The sequence below is a fragment of the Alexandromys fortis genome, unplaced genomic scaffold (assembly GCF_014885135.2).
Source record: "Alexandromys fortis isolate MF-2015 unplaced genomic scaffold, M_Fortis_MF-2015_v1.1 scaffold_33, whole genome shotgun sequence".
NCBI lineage: Eukaryota > Metazoa > Chordata > Mammalia > Rodentia > Cricetidae > Alexandromys > Alexandromys fortis.
Window position 1 is genome coordinate 9,666,197 of NW_026067917.1, and position 18,941 is coordinate 9,685,137.

Here is an 18,941-nt window from a genome sequence, read left to right on the forward strand (position 1 = left end):
AAATTGTGGTTAAAGCTTTGACCTTTTCCTGTGACTCTTCTCCTTGGCTACTGGGTGCCAGGAGGTGAGGCAACCTTCTCTATGACCTTCCTCTACGGTGTGGAAGGTCCTTCTGTCTCTATGTGTTGCTTTTACTGGTAAATGAATAAAGAACTACTTTGAGCCTATGGTAGGGAAGAACAGAACTAAGCAGAGATAGGCATTGTGCTGGGAAAAAGAAGGGCAGAGTCAGAGAGATGCCATGGAGCCACCACTGGAGATAGATTTGCTGAAACTTTGCTGGTAGGCCACGACCTCTTGGTGATACACAGATTAATAGAGATGGGTTAAATTCACATGTAAGAGTTAGCCAATAAGAAGTTAGAGTTAATCGGTCAAGCAGTGTTTTAAAATAATATAGTTTCTGTGTGATTATTTCTGGTTGAAGCTAGCCAGGCAGCTGGGAACCAACAAATGACCCTTCTTACTACACCTCTTTGAGGCTCTCCCTCATCACTGGCCCAAGGACAATGGAGACCCTGACTGTGAACTAAAACCTGTCACTGAGATGCAGATTAACTGTTTCCCAGTTGAATTCTTCCTCCCACATATTATGCAGGCTGACTAGCAATGTGTTGTCATTGCAATGCCTTTGTAATAAAGACTATGGCACTGCCTTTTGGAACTTGAAGAAATGTTTATCAATTTCTACATAACAAGTGCATGAAAGTAAAATAAACTCTGAAATGTATGCATATCAAAAGAAGTTTACTCTTTTATTTTGTAAATAATATCCAACAAGCTTTTGAAAATATAGAATGCTATAAAATGCATTACATGAATAAGCACACTACTGGCAAAAGAAACATCTTCAAGACAAAAAGAACTGGGTAGAATACATAAACCATCCTTCTGTCACCTGCTACATGCTCACCGTGAGACAAAACACCCCAAAGTAAAGAAAATGTTTGTATATTTTCATTATTTTTAATTTTTATGTTTTATTTTTGTCTATGCATGTGTGCCTACTTGTCTATATGTACACTATGCATGTGGGTATCCATGGAGGTCAGAAGAGGAACTGGAGCTAGAATTATATGCAGTTGTGAGCTGCTCCATGTAGTTGCTGGGAACTGAACCCAGGCCTTCTGGAAGAACAGCAGCAATTGTTCTTAATCCCTGAGCCACCTCTAAGCTTATTTTCAGTATTTTAAAAAGAGTTTCTTCTTAAGTATAAATAAAAGAAGAAAAAAAAGGTAATATACATTAGATTTGTAAACACTTAAAATCCTGTATTAAAAAGGTAGAACAATTCCAGAGAAAAATCAGATAGGGAGAGAAATGATCTTGCTACTTTTGAGTGATTTCATAACAAGTATTTTTATTTTTTGTTTTTCAGAGAGGAGGAATAGCAAAATATTTCAAGAGCTATGTTTTCCTGAGTAAGGCACAAATCTGATCAAAGAGGAAATGTAATGTGCCCCTATGCAGCAAAACAAATAATGCATCTGAATCTCACGAATAAAGAAAACATTTAGATAACAGGGAATTAAACCCCACAATTAAGGTACTGATCTGACAGCATGATGTAAACTTCGGGATGCCTATATCAGCTAAGCATTCAGAGAAAAGCAAACTTTTCCATGTGTTTACTGATGTGGATTACAAGCATTCAAGCCTTCCTAAAAGAGGACTTGGCAAAATGCAAGAAAGATATCACTAACAACAACATGAAGAATCTACATGAAACTATCCATTAAAGTAGCAACCCTCTCCTCAGACGGAAATCATAAGCCACAGGAGCTGCCAAAAAGGTAATGAAAAATATACAGCAACTGAATCAACAAATGCCAACGGCTTAGCGAATAATACTCAGTGTACTGGGAAACACCAAAGGAAAGTGTAAGAATAGGACAGACCCAGTGCGGTAGGTAGACCAATTATGAGAAGCAGCAGATCACTGCCCTCCAGGAAAGTGACCAGCCTCACTGCCCAGAGGAGATGTTAGAATTTCTGCAGATATTTGTGAGCTGTGCTGAGATCTCCTGGACTGTAACTTTCATCAGTACCATAGTTACTGGGGTGGCCATTGGGTGACAGTCCTGTTTTGAGTCACCTATACTTCTGTAAGAAATGCTTTGCCCTTACCCTTGTTAGTCACCCAAATGAAAACTCATTGTTTTACAAAGTAGACTTTGATTTAAATCTTACCTATTATGTGTTCCCTACCTGGGATGAATAGAAGTGAATGCACGTGCAAGTGTGTGTCTGTGTGTATGTTTGTGTGTGGTGTTTTCTTAGAAAAAGTGTCATACACATACCTCCATATTAAAGCTTTAGCTTATAGGAGTTCAGAAAGAAAAGGAAGTCAGAGCAAAGGGCAATGGCGATGGTGGCTGGGCAGAAGGAAGAAGACACATGTCAAAAACACCATTATTCAATGGAAGAAAATAACAGAATATTTTAAAAGAAAATTTAAAATAAAATCCTAAGAATCAGAAGGTTTTTTCCCCAAAGCAGTGAACAGAAAAGCAGAGTTTGTTGAAATACTCCTTTAGAAGCTCGGAAAACAGAAGACACGGCCTTAAGCAACACTGAATGAAGCCCAGATATATCTGCAGTAGCAACAAATGACAACAGGTCCAGTGAGCATCATGAAGTCAGCAGTGGTCAGGAGACTGTTTCTCCTTAGGAAAATGGAAGGCAATGTAAGAAAGCCAAAGAAAATGTCATATGCAGGGTTAGTCATAAACAAGGAAAATTAGCTTATCATAAAGCAGAGATGACCTAAAATATTTTAAAACATCAATAAAATGAACACTTTTCTAAAAGAAGGTGATGTATTTAACCTAATCTCAGAGAGAAAAAAGTCTACACCGGAAGATTTTACAGAAATAGAAAACATTATAAAAACCTAAAATTGTAAAATAAAAGCTACCTCACTACAGTTTTGGAGTAGATAAATCTCAAAATTATTTATTCTCATCCATCAAAAATTATTCAATCAGACATAAAGCGTTTGAAAAATTGCTATTTTATAAGAGCAATAGATAGAAACTAAGTTAGAATGACAGATAAAAAAAGCAAACGAATCTTAAGATAAACAAGCACAAGCATAAGGAAGTTGACGGTGGCAGGGACACACCAAAGCTGCCAGCATAAACTGCAAGAGTTTATGGATGAAAAAAATTAGGGAAAGAAGCAAATTGTTACTAATTTCAAGTTCTATAATTCTGTACTTGGTAAAAACAAATGGTTAATTTAATAAAATAGTTTAACATGTAACTATTACAAAAGTTAATTCTTAAAGACAAATTTGCACTATTACACAGATATAGTACCAAGAAACATGTAAGGCCTACACTTTTTTTTGTTGTTGTTTTATTGTTTTGGTTTTTCATGGTAGGGTTTCTCTGTAGCTTTGGAGTCTGTTCTGGAACTAGCTCTTGTAGACCAGGCTGGCCTTGAACTCACAGAGATCTGCCTACCTCTGCCACCTGAGTGCTGGGATTAAAGGCATGGGCCACCACTGCCCGGCAAGGCCCACATTTCTAAACCACTTCAAAAGGACATGATTAGTAATCAGTATCAAAAGGAAACCAATTATCCTTGATTTGATGTGCAAATCGGATATGAGCCACACAAAAATGCAAGCAAGCTTGCTTTTATTTATGAAAAGTGAAGCTGACTTAAATATCAGAGAGAAAACAAATAACACTAAGAAATATCACTGTGAAAAAGTATGATGACAGGAAATGTTCCTGGAAGATTTTACTATCTGTGAAAGTTCCAATTCAAAACAACATAGTCAACAAGTGAATAAATACATAATTCATTGTGTAATAAAAGTGAAAAGAATCTTGAGAACGTTTCTGTAGAACAAACAACTAGAAAAGATTATTTGAGTAACAATCTAAACCATCATTTTCAATTGATATCACAAAGGATAAGCTGAACTAGAGATTTACTTATTTTATGTATGTAGGCATATTGTCTGAAATATCTGTCTGTGTAACACATGCATCAAATGCCTGTAGAGACCAGAAGATGGCATGCAACTTCCTGCAGCTGGAGTTTCAGATGGTTGATAACCACTTTGGGGGTTCTGGGAACCAAACTCAGGTCCTGTGGAAGAGTATCAAGTGATCAAGTGATCTTAACCACTGAGCCATCTTTCTAACTCCTAGCTAAACTTAATATATATGTAGGCACAATAATCAACCATAGAGAAAGAAGGAAATCCTGGCATTTATGACAACATGATAGAAATGGGGACATTATATTAAGTGAAACAAAACATGTACAGGAAGACAAACACAGTGCCGCTGATGTGCAGAATTGTAAAGGACCTGATTTTAAGTGCATTTAGAGTGGAATGATGACTACCAGAGTTTGGAAAGGATGAAGGAGGAGGCGAGGAAAGTTGGTCAATTGGTAATGAGATAATGTTGGACGGGACTAAGAGATTTTGATGCCACACTGCACCGTAGTTTGATGAGACATTACAATTGAGCATAATGCTTTTCACAAGCTAGAAAAGGAGTATGAATGGTTTTGCCACAAAAAAAAAATCATGAGTGTGAGATAGTCACAACCAACCTGAGCTTAAAAATGTGCACGTACATCAACACACTGTGTGGTTTTATTATATATAATTGTGTTTTTATGTATCAAATACAATCAATTTAACCTTTCTAGAAAGTCTTAATACAAAGTAATTCAATGAGAATGAACAAAGGGTGATAGCATTCCACACCTGGAGTCCTAGCCCTGGGAAGTAGAGTCCAGTAGACCTAACGCCAGAGGCAGCCTCAGGGACAGAGAGTTTCTGGCCACCTATGAGGGCCTTGTCTTTTAAAAAAGAAAAAGTCGAAGAAAGAAAAGAAGGGAACAGTGAGAAAAATACCCGAAAAGCCAAAGTGTACAAAATGTCAGTGTTGTCTAAAAAGTTGTCTTAAGTGTCAAAACAGCAGCTTTCCATTTAGTGGTGATATTACTAATTATAGTTATAAAGAGACATCATAGTTTCCCTATCAGATCAGAAAAAAATGAAAAGTTTGATTATGCCCTCTATTGATATAAATGTGACAAAAAGGATATTCCTCACATAATATTTTAGGAGTATTATGCGATGTGTACCAGAGGAAAGCAAAGAAACAATGGTTACAAAATTTATGAATACTTAAAAATTTACATCCAAGAATTATTTTTCCTAAAAAAGAAACAGTGTAAAGCAAATTACATATAAGTATAGGTACAACATATTCTTAGTAACTATTCAAGACTTAAAGAAACACTTCTTTTATTGGGAAGTTTGTTTTGTAAATTGTAGAACATCTACATAATAAATTATAATGTAGCTCTTAAGTTAAAAGTGAGGCAAAGAGCTGGATAAGCTAATAACTATAAGTCGCACGAAATCAAGAAAGATGAAGAGTACCTGCAGTATGTATTTTGATCATATTTAATAATTACTTGGACATATGCTTTTGTTTTATCTCCAGCCAGAATACAAATTTGTGTGTTTAGAGACTTGACGAGGTTGTAGGTCGGGGTACGTGTGTGGTGTGATGTGTCATGAATGATCAATACAGAGATCACAAGCAGAAAAACGGACCCACCTTGGGAAGAGAAAGGGGCTCCCCAGGAGAAGGCAAGCAAAAATATGGGTCTATTTCATCAGAAAAGGAAGGGAAGACTATGAGAGAGAGAGAGAGAGAGAGAGAGAGAGAGAGAGAGAAGCATGAAAGAGGCACTGTGTTTCAAAAAGCAACTTTCCCCAATAGAGCGCTCTTGATTAAAGCCCACAGCTTTGTCCACCATCTGAAATGTAATGCAATGAAGAGGCTTTCATGGAAATTTACTTAATAGTTTTAAAACTTGTTTTTATTTTAACTTTTAAAATTATTCATTTAAACAGGAGGCTAAACAAAGGTATACTTAGCAAAAAATTTCTTATTTTTATCACATTTTCTTATTTACTATTTTTTGTGTGTGTGTGTGTGTGAGAGAGAGAGAGAGAGAGGGTATGGACTTGTGTGCCACAGTGCCTTGTAGGGTTCAGAAGAAAACTTGAAGAAGTCTATTATTTTTCTTTACCATATGGGTCCCAGGGATTGAACTCAGTTCATTCAGCTTGATAGTAAGCACCTTTATCTACTGAGTCATCTCACCACCCTTCAAAATATCTATTCTTTTCCATATGTTTAGGATAAAAATCCTAACTTTCTTAAGTGTAATGTGGGAATTATGGAGACATTTCATGTAACTGTCTGAATGACAGCAAGGTAAAGTGGAAGAAGAAATAGAATGGAATTTATTTATATAAGATGATCAAGTCAATCTTCATGAGTTCATGGTTATTAAGTTTGAAAACAGGGAAGAGCTGACTGAAAGACAGACACAACACAGTTCATTTAAAAGGCACACCATAATTAGAGACATTTCTGGTAATAATGTATAAAGTTCATGCCCACAGGAAAAAAAACCCACAAAAACACAAAAGAAAGAAAAAAAAGATATATCTCATTCTAATTGAAAGAGTTACTGCCTCTGTAAACATTTATAAGATAGCCAAGAATTTGCTATTTAATCTATAGGATGCCAATGCCCCTGTTCACCTCAGGCCAGAAGCACTTTATAAAATATATCGAGAAGGATGTTTTGATAAAATTTGTTGCAGAATTAATTGCTATTATATTAGTAGCTTAAATGTTAGTTTTTGAAAAAATTAAGAAAAATATAAGAGAGATAAAATTTATTGCAGAATGAAGGAACTAAGTAAAGGTTTTAGTGAAAGTATGAACTTGGAATTATCTTTATTTTTTACAGCTTGAAAATATACAAAATAATGATTTATTAAGTAGAATTATTTCTTTTGCAGCCACAAATAACTTTGTAGTATATGAGCCTTCTGCACTCAGAGATATCAGATTTACCTCTTGGTATTTTCTTGAAAAGTCTGACTGTGAGACAAGGAGGTGGAAAAATACAGTAACATGTTTCTTCATTTCATTTTCAGTGAGATCAAAGCAAAAATTGGGAGCAATATTTCAATCTTTTCTTCTTTAGCAAGGTTTCATTCATTTTGGTGTATTCACTTAAGAACCAAGTATTTGTCATCTCTGTGTATGGGCTAATATTAAAAATTCAAGAGTATGAGTTATGATGGTTTAAGCTTATGTTTAACAGGGACATCAAAGACCTACTGTTCAACATAGCATCACAAGAGGAAAAGATAACTTATCTTGAGACTACACAATGACATGTTCATAACAGAAATATGAACAAAAGACTGTACCAAGGGGGAAATGTTCTTTTCCTTATAGATAATCTCAGTGCTGATTTTAAACTATAATCAAAAGAAAATTTTTGTATTACACACCAGAACCTTTGGGATACATCAAACCATGGCTAAAGATGAAAGGCTATCGCTATAACTGTGTTCATAAAATAAAAAAAAAAAACAGAAAGATGGCAAATAAATAACCTAGTGATGCATCTCAAAACTATAGGAAAACAAGACAAAATCAAACCCAAATGCAGCTGGTGTCAAGAAGTAATAATAAAGATCAGGACAGAAACTAATGAAATCAAGACTAAAAGAGCAATAAATAAAATTAGTAATCAAATAACTGTTTCTTTCAAGAAACTTACAAGATTAACAAACTCTTAGCTAAATTAACATAGAGAACTCTCTATGTTATGAAACTCTCTAAGTTATGAAAATCAGTGATGAAAAGGGAGATGCTACAACAGAAGAATGGTAACATACTTAGTATTAAAAATGAATATACTAGCAAAAGCAATCTACCAATTCAAATGGTATCTCCATTAAAATTAAAAGGAAGTTTTCACAGAACTAGAAAACATCCTAAAATTGATATGAAAATGTAAAGACCATAGATAGCAAAAGCAAACCTAAGCAGAAAGAACATAGGCAGGTGTATCACATTATCTGACTTCAGATTATTCTATACATCAATAGTGACAAGAACAGAAGAGTACTGGCACAATAACAAACATGTAGCCCAATAAAATAAAATAGATAGTCCAGAAACAAACCAACATAGATGGGCTCCTAACACTTGATGGGGATATTAAAAAAATACTAGAAAAATAACAACCTATTCAGTGTAACGTATCAGCAAAATTGGATATTCACCTGCAGAAGAATTAAATTCCATGGATGAATCTCATGCTACCCAAAAATCAGTTCAAAGTGAATCAAAGACTTTAACTTAAATGACCAAACATTGAAAGTGCTAGAGGAAAGGTAGAGAAAACTTGCCCAGATTCAGTTACAGACAAGAACTTCCTGAATGAATCCAATGGCACAGCAAGTAGCCCCGCTAATTTACAGTAGGATCACATCAAATTAGAAAGATTCTGTGCATTAAAAGAAACTATGAACCAATCTACCAGCCTACAAGATGAGAGAAAAATCTTTGCCATCTCTACTTCAGAGAAGGGGTTACTATCTAGAATCCATTTTTATAAAAAACCTGGAATACTGTAATGAACACCCACAGAAATCTGCCAATAAATAAGTAGGCCAGTGTTCTAGACATAAAGATTTTGAAAAAAAAAAAAAAAACTTCTAACTGACCAACTAACATTCTTAGTTATCTAGGAATTCAAATTGAAACTACTTTGAAATTTCATCATCCTCAGTTTAAAGTGGATATTACCAAGGAAACAAATTAATAACATATGCTAATGAGGATAGCATTATGTGGAAAAAGGAACCCTGATGAGGGATTTTCCTCTGTCTGCTAGGAATATGTTTTATTGCATTGGTTAATAAAGAAGCTGCTTTGGCCTATTGCAGGGCAGACTAGAGCTATACAGGGATAGCTAAAGAAAGAAGGCTGCTGCAGGAAAAATATGCTAGAACCCTACCAGTAGGCCACGGCCTCATGGTGATATGTAGATTAATAGAAATGTGTTAATTTAAGATGTAGGAGCTAGCCAGAAATATACCAGAGCCACTGACCAAACAGTGATGTAATTAATATAGTTTTGTGCGATTATCTTGGGTCACCGTGGTCAGGAAACTAAAGCACAGACTCCAATTACAAAATTATACCCAGCATGGAGCAACATACATCCTCATAAAGTCTAAGAAAACTTAAAATATAAAGAGCTTTTAGACCCACAAAACTAGAAGTCAACTGGAGCATCTTGGTAGCCAAATTTTATTTCAGATAGGCTCTGTTTTCTGGCTGCAAGCAGAGGCATGACTTCTTTAAGAGATGGCTTCCTGGTTCATCTTGGCTGCATGAACAACTTTTTTGGGAGGTACTGGTAAGGTGCATTTAAATGATATTTGTGACAGAGTGCTATAAGTTGCTTAATGGCTTACATAGTAATGCTGTGTCCCTGGAACTGGGGCAGTGAGTCAGTGAATGTACCCTTGCCATGTTATACAAGGCAGAGCCAACAGGTAAAACAGTAGACTTAGTCCGAGCCATGCAGCTTAGTATTATTTTTTTAAAAAAAAATTCTTCTGTCCAGATACACAATAAGACAGATTCAGACAAAAGACACATCTGAATGGGTCACAGTGTTGGATAAATGTACCTAGGCTTAAGAGATAAAGAAGAAAAAGTAATAGGGTAATAAAAAAGCCATGTAAAGATGGAAATTTTATTTGATTCTAGGGTTTAGCTTAACATCCCATATATATATGTATATATATATAACCTGTGGATTCCCTCCAGGCTAATGTGGTTTGATGAAACAAGACCCCCTGAAAGGTCTCCATAAATCCTAAAAATACTTCACCAAACAAACAACAGAAAGTAGTTTGGAGAAAACTACACCCAAATTCCCCAAATGGTTATTTATAAATGTTTGTTTTCATTTAAAGGGGATATGATTGAGAAATGAATACTTTACATTGGTATGGCTCTTGGTCTATTGGTACAAATTTAAGGTAAATTTTGTTATATGTATATTTATACACATGTTTAAGGTATTATGCTTATACAGCTCATTTAAAAAATGTAATGTATAATTAAGGACTATAGATTAATAGATAGTCATTTATAATAGTCAAATGTAGTTATGTTAGTTAGGTTTTCTAGATATACAGAGAGGTACTTCAGTTAAACAGGCAATCTTCAACACTTTAAAGACCTACAAAATATTGTAGTAATAGTCCTCGGCAATCCGGCCGCCTGGCTAGCTTATGCCCCAAAATAACAACACACAAACTATATTCTTTTAAATACTTCTTGGCCCATTATATCTAGCTTCTTTTCAGCTAACTCTCACACCTGGACTAGCCCATTTCTAATAATGTGTGTAAGCACCCCAAGGTGCGCTTACTGGGAAGATTCTAGCCTACATCCATCCTGGGTCGGAGCTTCATCGCGTGTGCCTCTGAGAGGAACTATGGAGTCTGTCTGAGGAGTCTTACCTCACTTCCTCTTCCTCCTAGCATTCTGTTCTGTTCACTCCTCCCACCTATGTTTTAACCTATTAGGGCCAAGCAGTTTCTTTATTGCTTAACCAATAAAATCAAAAGATTGATATATGACACTCCCACATCAAAATATGGCATTTAAAAGGTTTTAAAAAATTAGACTGATCTTGACAGTGAGACAGTCTGCTTCTGGCAGCACCAGTTACTTCAGAGAGGTTGATGAGCATTGAAGAAACTCATATGGAATTTGCCTTTAGTATGACAGGGCTAGCTATTTGGACAAGAAACTGCTCTTGCAAGGACTGCTTGATGGCATGCTGTATAAACTGAACATGAAGGACCCATGAACTTGCCTAAAGAACAGGAGACAATTCTTCAGGTTTTCTGCTTCATGAAAGAGTCTACCAAACATTCTGCAGGATACAGAGGAACGTTGCTGAAAAACTAGCAATACAGGCAAAATAGTCATTCAAATTTCCCGTTTTATGGTAAAGTCTGCTGGATACTATGGGCCTGTAGGCTGAAGATGGATACCCCAATGTTACAGAAGAACTTTGGGTGGCTCTCTAGGCACTGAAATGTTGTCAATTTTAGAGTTTTTGAAGTTTCTTACAATGAACTTCCTGTTAACTTAGGCAATATTATATCCTTCTGGGGTCTTTGATGGAATTGAAGACAGATAGTTATAGCTATAGTTTTCCCTAGTTATGATAAAAGACAAGTTAGATATGAAACTTTAGACTCAAAAAGAAATATTCTAACTATATTTCTTGCTTTATAACTGTTTTATTATATGTAATTTTACTATGTTAAAGTTGAAACCTTTCTTTTTATTTAGCCAGAAAAGGGGGAATGATGTGGGATTTTCCTTTGTATGGTTAGAATATGTTTTATTACCATTGGTTAAATAAGAACTAGCTTTGGCCTATGGCCAGGCAGAATAGAGCCAAAAAGGAAAAGCTAAACTGAATGCAGGGAGAAAGATGGCAGAGTCATGAAGACACTATAGAGCTGCTGAAAGAGAAGATGCCAGAACCTTACTGGTTGCCATAGTCTGATGATGCTAGACAGATTACTAGAAATGGGTTAATTTAAGATATAAGAGATAGCTAGAAATATGCCTGGGCCATCACCCAAACAGTGTTGTAATTAATATAGTTTTGTGTGATTATTTGGGTCTGGGCTGCCAGGAAATCATCATGCAGTCTCCTTTTTACAGAACCCTTACCTTATTTACTGTTGGAGGAAATATAATCTAGTGCAGTCACTAGGAAATATAATTCTGGAAGGTTCTCAAACAACTATAAATAGAACCGTTGTATTATATAGCAATACCACTCCTGGGCATTTTCCCAAAGGACTCTATACCCTACCATGGAGATAGTTTGGGGAATATATTTGCTATTCTACTTACAATATAAAAAAATCAAGTCACTTCATTTGTTGTTTTAAAGATGAACAGAAAAGGAAAATATAATAGATACACACAGTGGAATATTATTAACTGTAAAAATGAAATTATAAAATATTCATGACAATGCATAAGACTGACAATATTATAATAAGTGAGATAACCCAGGTTCTTAAGGACAAATGCTGAATTTTCTCTTTCACATGCACACCATATTTTCTATTTGTTCTGTATGTGTATTTATATGAGAGTAAAATGGGGTAATTAGATTAGAAGGGGACTCATGAGAGAAGAAAAGAAGATTTGAAAGGGAAAGGTTTGTGTGCTGGTGAGTTTTCCTTCAACTGGACACAAACTTGGATCATTTGGGAAGATTGAAACACAACTGAGAAAATGTTCCCTAATGAGTTGGCTTGTGGGCATGTTAGTAAGTTACACTCCTCCATGATTTCTGCCTCCAAGTTACTTCCCTGACTTCCTGCTCTGACTTCCTTTCAAGATGGATTATGATTGGGACATGCAAACTGAAAGAAACTGTTTCCTTCTCAAGTTGCTTTTCGTCATGGTATTTCATCACAGGAATAGAAACCATAAATGAGAAAAAAAAATGGTTCCAGGTCATAGAGTAACTCTTTGACAGACCTGACCATGTGTTTTGAGGAAGTGCCTTAGGGTTTCTATTGCTGTGATGAAATACCACGACCAAAAAACAAATTGACGAAGAAAAAGTTTATTTGGCTTACCCTTCTATATCACTGTTCATCATTGAATTGAAAGAAGTAAGGACAGGAACTCAAGAAGGTTGGAACCCGGAGGCAGGAACTGATGCAACAACAATGGCGGGCTGCCTCTTAGTGTTTTGCTCCCTATGGCTTGCTTGGCCTGATTTCTTATAGAACCCCAGAACCACTATCCAGGGATAGCACCACCATGGATTGGTTCCTTCCATACTAATCACTACCTAAGAAAATGCCTTATAGGCCTGACTACAACCTGGTCTCATAAATACATTTTTTTTTTAAAAAAAAAGTGAGGTTCCCTCCTCTCAGACATCTTGAACTTGTGTCAAGTTGAAATAAAAATCTCCAGCACAGGAGGCTTGTAAAAGGACTTGGAACCTTTTGGGATAGAAAGCCAATTCAGTGGAAACATATGATGAGTTATGAGAACCGCTACATAAGAAGGTACAAAAAGTATATTTCAACAGGTACAGAGATATGATAAGGTCACTAGATGAAATAAAGAAAGGGTTAGAAAGAAGAAGGGCCATGATAGCGATAATGAGACAAAAACTTTCTATTCTTAGATAAGATGAAACCACTTGTCTGAGATTTATGTTCCCAAGGACAAGAGTTCCTCTTCAAAGGATATCTTATATCTAACACCTGTTCTTGATAATATGCTTTTCTTAAATATTGCTGATGTGACTAAAAGAAGCTTTCATACTATGCCAACTGATGACACATGACCTTTTGATTTGTTCTTTGTTTGAATCCTATATAATGAAAACATGAATTCAGTAAAATCGCAGCAGATTAAAAACACTCTCTTGTGTGTTGTGTCTGTCTGTCATTTGCCGAACTTGTGCCTTCCTGATTACCAAGACCATGCTTTTCCCACGGTCTGAGTGACTCCCCTGAGCAGGTCCATGGCACATCCCCACAAGACCCCCAGTTTTTTCCCCAGCCCCAACACAGGACTATGGACCTGAAGATCACTGAAGAGGCTTGAACCAGGCCAATGCCAGCTCCCAAACCTTGATCCCCAAGTCTTTAAGCCCCTTCTGCTCACCAGAGCCACCTATTATGTGTTCCTTTTCCTGAGGAAACAACCTCAGTTTGAATGTACTAGAATTTTGTGTTCTGGCATGTAAAGTTAGTTGAGTAACATTTGGAATCACTGTGGTAGGTGCATAAGCCATAAGGTCATGTTCTTTGGTCACAATGTCACAGTGGGGCATTGTTTTCATTTTACAAACCAACCCCAGTACCCCCTTCCTCTCCTTCCAACCCCTCGCCTTCCCCCCTTCCTATTCCTCATTCACTCCTCAGAGGGGATAAGGCTTCCCTGGGGAGCCAACAAAGCCTGACATTCCAAGTTGAGGCAGGACCAAACCCCTCCCCCTATACCAAGACTGAGTAAGGAATCCCACCATAGCAAATGGGCTTCAAAATTCCAGTTCAGGGACCTGGGATAAGTTCTGCTTCCACTACCAGGGCCTTCCCCCTCCAGATCAAGACATAACTGCCACCACATTCAGAGGGCCTATGCAGGTTCCTCAGCTGTCATTCCAGAGTCTGTAAGCTGTCATTAGCTGGGTCAGGTGTCTCTGAGGTCTTTGATCCACTTAAACTTGAATCGTGTGCAGAATGATGGGTAACATTCTTCTGTGGTTAAGTGATGATAACGTCTATTTATGAACAATTGTGGATCGTTTGATCATCTTTTTTTATTGCTCTAAGATTTATTCATCTATCACAAGCCATAGTGTTTCTTGCATGCTCCCCTGAAAGTGTTTTAGACGTATAATCTAAAACAATTTGGATGGACAAATGCAAACAATCTCTGTTTGAATGTACTAGAACTCTGTGTTCTGGCGCATGAAGTTAGTTGGGTAACATTTGGACCTGGTCTGATAGGTACATAAGTCCTGAGGACATCTTCTTTGCCCACAATTTCACAGCAGAATGTTGTTTCGCTAAAGCAATGGGTAGAGCAAGAAGAAACACAGCGAAAAGAGATTAGATTTCAAGTAGACAAGGTATCTTAGCAGTAACAGGATTTTAGGCACAGAGAGAGGGCAGTTCGTGTAGAAGGATCAGGGCAGGCAACGGTGGAGAAATCAAACACAAACTAAACAACCAGAGAAAGAACAAGCAATGCCTAAGCCAGTCATTGGTCAATCAGCATACAGGCAAAAAAGGTGACAGTGTGACAAAAACAGATTCTGGTGTGAGAATCTCCATGACAAAGAAGATACTTCCAGTAAAGAAGCAGCATAGGTTGTTTGAGCCAACAAATTTTGGGTCCTCTTCAGGCACTAGCAACTAGCCCCAAGCAGGCCTAGAATCAGGCTTGATATAGCCTGGCATTGAGATCATTGTCAATTTCTATTTTCTGATATTATTTACCTCCTCACCATTGCTGGGCTTACTTCTGTGTCAGCTGTCTAACATTCCTGTGCGAAGCACTTTGAGGAGGTATTGCTGAGTTCAATTCATCTTCTTCCTTTCATCTGCCCAACCCAGTCTTCCTGGTTCTATCACATGTTCAGTTACCTCTTCAAGTCTCATTTTGCAAGAGACTTATTCAAATGTGACCGTGAGCTAGCAATATGACAAGCACAGTCACACAGACATATCTCCTGAATTGATACATTTTGGTTAATGGAAATTATTATTTACTGAAGTTTCAGAATATTATGTTATTCTTCTAAGAGCTGAATCAATATTTTGGAATAAAACATTATTTGAAGAAAGCCTTTGAAATTTTTCTGAATATACTTTCTTGAAATATCTTATTATCTTGAAATATTGCTATGTAATCCTTTGAAATAATAATGATGTCCTGAGTAAAAGAACAGGAAAAAGACACCTCAGCCTGAGACTTTTGAAAGTACTCAAATTTTGGGCATCCGTGTTGAACCAAACTCATGAAGGATTTATGTAGATAGCGCTCACAGATACATTTGATCTTTTTAGAAGCATATGGAAATGCATATTTAATTTGTCAGCACTTTGCAACTCACACCCTCTTCAGAATAATTTCAGAGTATAAATGTCTCCATATGCTAAATTCTGGTTTGTCTATTATGGTAGGAATAAAGAAAGAAAAAAGGGACATACATTAATTTTTTCCCTCAGCACTCTGGATTATGAAGGACAAATTAATAATCCAATGTTCCTTATTCAAATAAATCAGATTTAAGAAGTTTCAGTTTACAATCAAGTTTTCAATCACATTGGAGAGGCTATGATGAAATCTTAATAGGACCATAAAAACCATATTTTAAAAAAAAATGTGTCACATGGCTCTTTTCTGCCTAAATTGCTATGTTAAATCTTTGGAGACATCAACCAAAATTGATTGGAACAGAAAATAATATGCAAACCAAAGGCACAGCATCTCTACATTAAGTCATGAGAAAGACAGGTAAACGAATAGTTCCCATCCAAGCAAATTCTTTCTTCTGACACAACACAAACCAGCAAAGAAAAACTAAATCCCGTAGGTCAGCCGCCATTTGTTTCAAGAACTGTATTTAGTATGTCTTGAAATACCAGGAGGCCCTGGACCTGTGAGTGGTGAGGTCATTTGCTGAGCTGCCCACACACCAGGTGTGTGTATCCTCACAGTAGACTTCCACACCAGCTCTTTTGGCAATCCTAAAGAGCTGGGGGTGGTGCATGCAATTTCTAGATAAGGCTGTATAAAATTTTACAGAAAAAAAAACCCTGCAGATTTCAAAGGTCATTTTCTGTACAGAATCTGAAGTAATTAACACAAGAACTGAAGCTCTTTGGCAACTTTTACTTTTCAAGTCTGAAAGGATCACTGACCCTATATACCTTCGGAGACCCTAGACTGAAGTTTTAGAGCGTAACATAAAATGCAAGGTTTCAAAGGAATTTGCCAGCCCCAAATTAATGATCATGTCATCATTATCAGTAAAGACTGATGTGCTAGCAAGAAGGGCCTCAAGGATCTCATAGTGTGGATAATTACTCTTTGGCTTCCTTTAACAGCTGCTATTATTTATTTCGTTAGTAGAAAGAAAACAAAATGATTAATCAAATTTATTTTTAATTGTGATCACACCTCGGTACAAATCAGTTATTTTTACAGTAACAGCTTAAGTTTACCATATGGGAAAGTTATTTGGAAATTTCACATAATAAAAACTGCTGAGGCTGGGGAGAAGGTTAAATGGGTAAAGTACTTGGAGCACAAGAATAATAAGCTGAGTTCAGACTCCTGCCACCATAGAAAATCTCATATGCCAGCAAATGGAAAAAATGGCTGGTACTGAACCTAGCTAAATACACAGTGCTAGTGAAATCATGGTTATTGAAGGAGAATCTACAACAACTAATTTACTAAACCCACATACTCTCTAACAACAGTCTATAAAACAGCCAGAAAGAAGTGTCGTCTTCACTCTCACCCAGCAAACTTCTCTTGGCAATAGACAGAGACCACCACAGAAAAATCGCAACCAATCAAAATACAATGTTATGGAATCTTATCCCAATGGAAACATCTCTACAGAGTGATCCTGCCCCCATGCTCAGGGAACACTGTGGAACACGGGTTGGGGACATTTTATGAGATTGAGGATCAAGGAGTTTGTTGTGAGGTTGTGTCTCCTCATAATATCAGAAACTACACCCATAAAATCTCGCCAACATGGCTGCTCAAACATGAGCCGAACAGGGGCAACACTAATGGACATGCTAAACTGAATGGAGAAAGCCCACAAGGCCTTAGCCCTACAAAAATAACTTTAGGAAACTGACTAAACTGGTCATGGGAGAAGTGGTCTTCCTTACACTTGCAGATTCAGCAATAAAAACATACACACAAAAAAACATTATATGGACCAAACAGATCATTAAGTTATATTTAGGTATATATGTCAATAACAATTAGTGAATAAAAAGGCCATTTGAAGGAATTTATGGATGAGTATATGGGAATGTTTGGAGGGAGAATGTTATAATTATAATCTCAACATTAATAATAATTAATATTAAATATGACAAGGCCCAGACAATGAACACCTATGCAACCATTAAAAAAAATTCAGACATCGCTATGAGCCTGTAGCCCAAGTGTAGGTAGGAGGAGACTGGAAAATTTTAGGGGTTTCCCTGGTAAACCAGTCTAGCCAAATCAGTGAACTCTAGGCTAAGTAACAGTATCTCTAAAACCTGATAGTATTGCCTTATTGCTGAAGATACTACTTACGTCATTGAACATAGAGTTCAATCTTGTGCTTAACTAAAACCTTAGTGCCACTACTGACTAATATTCATGATGTTGGAAAGTACTGTGCCTGAACCAGAGAGGAAAAGCACTAATATAACTCAGCTACAGGTTTTATGACCTACAACAGTGACCTGACTAGAAGATAAACAAGTGTGATAGTGGCACAAATGTTATAGGAGTAACCAAACTTGATGGTTCATAAGATCTACTCCATGAGATGGAATCCATGTCTGACTCTGCTAAAGTGGCAAAAAACCTGAGACTAGATAGGTCAGGGGCCCTAGAAGTAAATCTACTACTGCTATTCTGATAAAAGAACATAATGATAAAATGACTCCTAATGACATCTTTCTATGTCTATAGATCAGTGCATCACTCAATCCTCATCAAGAGGCTTCTTCTTGTAGTAGATGCAATTGATAGAGACCCACAAATGGACAATGTACAGAGAGAGATTTGGAGCACTCATTCCCCATTGGAATGTCATGATCAAACCCCTCCCATGAACTGGGAACCAATGAGAAAGAGAAGGTTGAAAGACTGTAAGATTCAGAGGTGGTGGTCAATTTCAAGGGAAGAGTGACTTCCCAACAAAACAAAACTGATATCAATATCAGCTTACAGAGAGGGTGACAGCATGCACATACCTTCAAAGGTTCAAATCTACCAAAATCCCATCACCAAGAAGGGCAAGTTGACACAAATTCCTTCCCCTAACCAATAATCTTTTTGCCTTTGATACCTACTGCCAAAAGGAAAATAAATTTTCTTCACTGAGGTGTCATTGGCTTTATTAACCACACACATAAGGCAAGTCCCATGCCCAGAAGTAGTTGATCAACACTAAATGGACTCCATAATTTATGCATTTTTTGTTTTGGTATTTTATTTGTTTGATTGGTGTATTGTTCATTTTCATTTATTCATTCATTTTGAGAGAGGGAGAGAGCAAGAGAGGAGAAAGGGAGAATAGATTAGATAGTGAGGTGGGAGGGATCTTGGAGGAGTTGGGAGAGCAAAGTAAGTAAAAAAATAATAAGGTGAATATTGATAGAGGAAAACACCAAATGTTGACCTTCTGTTTACTGAATGAGCTCAACCACCACCACAACCATCTCTTTCTCTCTCTCTCCC

The 18,941-nt window shown here is 36.7% G+C and overlaps 1 protein-coding gene across 1 annotated transcript in view; it reads right to left on the reverse strand.

Moving 5' to 3' along the window:
- The window catches only part of Kynu (kynureninase), a 121,584-nt gene that overhangs the window by 9,441 nt on the left and 93,202 nt on the right, over positions 1 to 18,941 (reverse strand). The window lies entirely within an intron of this gene.